This window comes from Hylobates moloch, unplaced genomic scaffold (genome assembly GCF_009828535.3).
Source record: "Hylobates moloch isolate HMO894 unplaced genomic scaffold, HMol_V3 SCAFFOLD_15, whole genome shotgun sequence".
In the NCBI taxonomy this organism is placed as follows: Eukaryota; Metazoa; Chordata; class Mammalia; order Primates; family Hylobatidae; genus Hylobates; species Hylobates moloch.
The window spans coordinates 36,510,223-36,515,053 of NW_026652290.1; the positions used below are offsets into that span (position 1 = coordinate 36,510,223).

General features: G+C 41.2%; 1 pseudogene; it reads left to right on the plus strand.

The window, feature by feature from the left end:
* Positions 1-1,172: 1,172 nt before the first annotated feature.
* Positions 1,173-4,831, plus strand: part of LOC116484212 (serine/arginine-rich splicing factor 3-like) — a 25,906-nt pseudogene continuing 22,247 nt past the window's right edge.

Genomic DNA, 4,831 nt, shown 5'->3' on the forward strand with positions numbered 1-4,831 from the left:
AGAAAAACAGGATCTAATTATTATCTACAGGAGACTCACTTTAGGACAAAAGACACTAATAGGTTGAAAGTGAAAGGATGGTAAAAAATATTTCATGCAAATAGTAACCAAAAGAGAGCTGAGGTGGCTATAGTAATATCAGATAAAATAGATTTTAAATCCAAAAAGGTTACAAGAGACAAAGAAGGACATTAATAAAAGGTTTAAAACAGAAAAAATATATAGCAAGTATAAATATTTACACACCTAATAACAAAAATATATGAAGCAAAAACACGACAGAATTGTAATAGGCAATCTTAGAGTAATAGTTTGAGAATTCAATATTTCACTTTCAATAATGGATAAAACCACCAGAGAGAAGATAAGAAATTAGAGGACTTGAACAACAAAATAAACCAACTAGCCCTAACAGACATATACAGAACACTCAGCCCAGTAACAACAGAATGCACATTGTTCTGAAGCGCACATGGGATATTCTCTAGGATAGACCACCTGTTAGGCCATAAACATGTTTTAATAGATTAAACAGTATAGATATCACACAAAGTATCCTCTCTAACCACAATGGTATGAAGTCAGAAATCAATAACTGAAGGAACACCAGAAAATTCACAAATACGTGGAAATTAAACAACGCACTCTCACAAAACTAATGCATCAAAGAAGAAACCACAAAGAATATTTATATCTTGAGATAAATGAAAATAAAAACACAACATATCAAAACTTATGAGATGCAACAAAAAAGCTGGGCTAAGAGGGAAGTTGACAGCTGTAAATGTCTATATTACAAAAGATCTCAAATCAATAACTCAACTTTACATCGTAAGGAACTAGAAAATGAAGAGCAAATGAAACCCAAAGATAGCAGAAATAAGACAATAATAAAGATTAGAGCACAGATTTTTAAAAAGTAGAGACAATAAACGACAGAAAAAAATCAATTAATTTATTGGGAAAGAAACAAAATTGACAAACTTCTATCTAGATTGACAAAAAACAAAAGAGAAAAGATGCAAATGACTTAAATAAAAATAAAAATGGACTGCCATTTCGTGGCCGCCAGGTGAGCGAGAGCATCCCTGGGTATTGGGCCGGAGGAAAGCGGAAAGACCCACCGGAGCGTATGGATTTAAGCCTCCGCATTTTTTACCGTAGATGTCGAAATGCATCGTGATTCCTGTCCATTGGACTGTAAGGTTTATGTAGGCAATCTTGGAAACAAGGGCAACAAGACCGAATTGGAACGGGCTTTTGGCTAGTATGGACCACTCCGAAGTGTGTGGGTTGCTAGAAACCCCCGCGGCTTTGCTTTTGTTGAATTTGAAGATCCCCGAGATGCAGCTGACGTGGTTTTAGAACTAGATGGAAGAACACTATGTGGCCGCTGTGTAAGAGTGGAACTGTCGAATGGTGAAAAAGAAGTAGAAATCGTGGCTCACCTCCCTCTTGGGGTCATCGTCCTTGAGATGATTATCACAGGAGGAGTCCTCCACCTCGTCGCAGATCTCCAGGAAGGAGAAGCCTCTCTCGCAGCAGGAGCAGGTCCCTTTCTAGAGATAGGGGAAGAGAGAGATCTCTGTCTCGGGAGAGAAATCATAAGCCATCCAGATCCTTCTCTAGGTCTCTTAGCCGATCTAGGTCAAAAAAAAAAAAAAGACCAGTTGGCAAGAGAAGTGGTGTACAAGAAATTACTTCATTTGACAAGAATATGTACAGAAAATTCAAGTTTTGTTTGAGACTTCATAAGCTTGGTGCATTTTTAAGATGTTTTAGCTGTTCAAATTTGTTTGTCTCTTGAAACAGTGACACAAAGGTATAATTCTCTATGGTTTGAAATGGATTATATGAGGCATGTAATACCAAGAACTGTTACTTTACAATGTTCCCTTAAGCAAAATTAAATTTGCTTTGAACTTTAGTTATGCATAGACTGATAATAAAGCTCTAAACGTGCAAAAAAAGTAATAAAAGTAAAAATAGAGACATTACCACTGATTTTAGAGAAATAACGGATTATAAGAGAATAGAAAAATAGATGAAAAAATAGACAACCTAGAAGAAATGAAGAAATTTATTGAAACGTAGAAATTATGTAGGTTGACGGAAGAAATAGAAAATCTCAACAGTTCCACAACAAAGTGATTGTAAACATAATTAAGAAAAAACTCCCCCAAAAGAAAAGTCCTGAATCAGATGGCTTCACAGGTGAATTCTACTAAAGAAAGAAAAATTGACACAAATTATTTCTCAAATAATCCAAAAAAAATTGAAGTTTTGGGGATAGCAATGAACACTTGCTATGCATTCTGTGAAACCAGCATTACCTTGCTATTAAAGCCAGCTGATATTGCAAGAAAATTGCAGACTAACATTGCTTATAAATATAGATGGAAAATCCTTAACAAATATTAGCAAGGCCGGGCATGGTGGCTCACTCCTGTAATCCCAGCACTTTGGGAGGCCGAGGCAGGCGGATCACCTGAGGTCAGGGGTTCGAGACCAGCCTGGTCAACATGGTGAAATCCTGCCTCTACTAAAAATACAAAAATTAGCCTGGCGTGGTGGTAGGTGCCTGAAATCCCAGCTACTCGGAGGCTGAGGCAGGAGAATTGCTTGAACCCAGGAGGCTGAGGTTGCAGTGAGCTGAGATCATGCCACTGTACTCCAGCCTGGGTGACAGAGTGAGAATCCAGCTCAAAAAAAAAAAAAAAAAAAAAAAATTAGCAAATTAACTCCATCAGTATACTATAATGATTATTCACAATCGAATAGGATTTTACCATGAATGCAAGGACGTTTCAACAGAAGAAAATTAATCAATGTAGTACATCACATTATTTGAACAAAAGAAAAAAAATCACATTATCATCTCAATTGACATGGAAAAAGCATTTGAGGAAATTTAACATCCTTTCATAATAAAAACTCTCGGCTGGGTGCAGCAGCTCACACCAGTAATCCCAGCACTTTGGGAGGCCTAGACGGATGGATCAGCTGAAGTCCGGAGTTCAAGACCAGCCTGGCCAACATGGTGAAACCCTGTCTCTACTAAATAATACAAAAATTAGCCGTGCATGGTGGTGGGCACCTGTAATCCCAGCTACTTGGGAGGCTGAAGCAGTGAGAATTGCTTGAACCAGGGAGGCAGAGGTTGCAGTGAGCCGAGATGGTGCTACTGCGCTCCAGCCTCAGCAACAGAGTGAGACTCCATCTCAAAAAACAAAAATAAGCAAACAAACAAAAAAAACTCTCAGCAAATTAGGAACAGAGGGAAAATTTTTCAACATGATAGAGTGTGTTTCTGGAAAACTTACAGCTAAAATTATATTCAATGGTAAAAAAACTGAATGAGTTCCCCTTAAGATAAGGGACAAGAAAAAGTTTCCCACTGCTGTTTGACACTGAATTAAAAGTTCTAGCCAGACAAGAAAAGCAAATAGACCAGGTGTGGTGGCTCACGCCTGTAATCCCAGCACTTTGGGAGGCCAAGGTGGGCAGATCCTTTGAGCCCAGGAGTTTGAGCCCAGCCTCAGCAACAGAGTGACACCCTGTCTCTACAAAAAATACAAAAAAACAAAGTGGCTGGGTGCGATGGCTCACGCCTGTAATCCCAGCACTCTGAGAGGCTGAGGCAGGTGAATCACCTGAGATCAGGAGTTCAAGACCAGCCTGGCCAATATGGTGAAACCCTGTCTCTACAAAAAATGCAAAAATTAGCCCCCCATGATGTCAGGTGCCTGTAATCCCAGCTACTCAGGAGGCTGAGGTGGGAGAATCGCTTGAACCTAGAAGATGGAGGTTGCAGTAAGCCAAGATCGTGCCATTACACTCCAGCCAGGGCAACAGAGTGAGACTCCATCTCAAAAAAAAAAAAAAAGTCATCCAAATCTAAAGGAATAGGTGAAACTATTTCTATGTATAGATGACATAATCCTTTGTATACAAAACCCCACAGAATCCACAAGAAAACTCAGAGCTAATGAATGAATTCAGCAAAGTTGCCGTGTACAAAATCAGCACACAAAAACAATTGTTTTCTATACACTAGAAGGAAATTAAGAAGAAATTCCATTTACAATAGCATCTAAAAAATTAAATACTTAGAAATAAATCTAACTGAGGGGGGTGGAGCCAAGATGGCCAAATAGGAACACTCCGGTCTACAGCTCCCAGCCTGAGCGACACAGAAGATGGGTGATTTCTGCATTTCTGTTTGAGGTACCAGTTTCATCTCACTAGGGAGTGCCAAACAGTGGGTGCAGGACAGTCGGTGAAGCGCACTGTGTGTGAGCCAAAGCGGGGCGAGGCATTGCCTCACTCGGGAAGCGCAAGGGGTCAGGGAGTTCCCCTTCCTAGTCAAAGAAAGGGGTAACAGAAGGCACCTGGAAAATCGGGTCAGTCCCACCCTAATACTGCACTTTTCCAACGGGCCTGGAAAACGGCACACTAGGAGATTGTGTCCCGCACCTGGCTCGGAGGGTCCTATGCCCACGGAGTCTCGCTGATTGCTAGCACAGCAGTCTGAGATCAAGCTGCAAGGTGGCAGCAAGGCTGGGGGAGGGGCGCCCGCCATTGCCCAGGCTTGCTTAGGTAAACAAAGCAGCCAGGAAGCTCGAACTGGGTGGAGCCCACCACAGCTCAAGGAGGACTGCCTGCCTCTGTAGGCTCCACCTCTGGGGGCAGGGCACAGACAAACAAAAAGTCAGCAGGAACCTCCACAGACTTAAATGTCCCTGTCTGACTGACAGCTTTGAAGAGAGTAGTGGTTCTCCCAGCACGCAGCTGGAGATCTGAGAACGGACAGACTGCCTCCTAAAGTGGG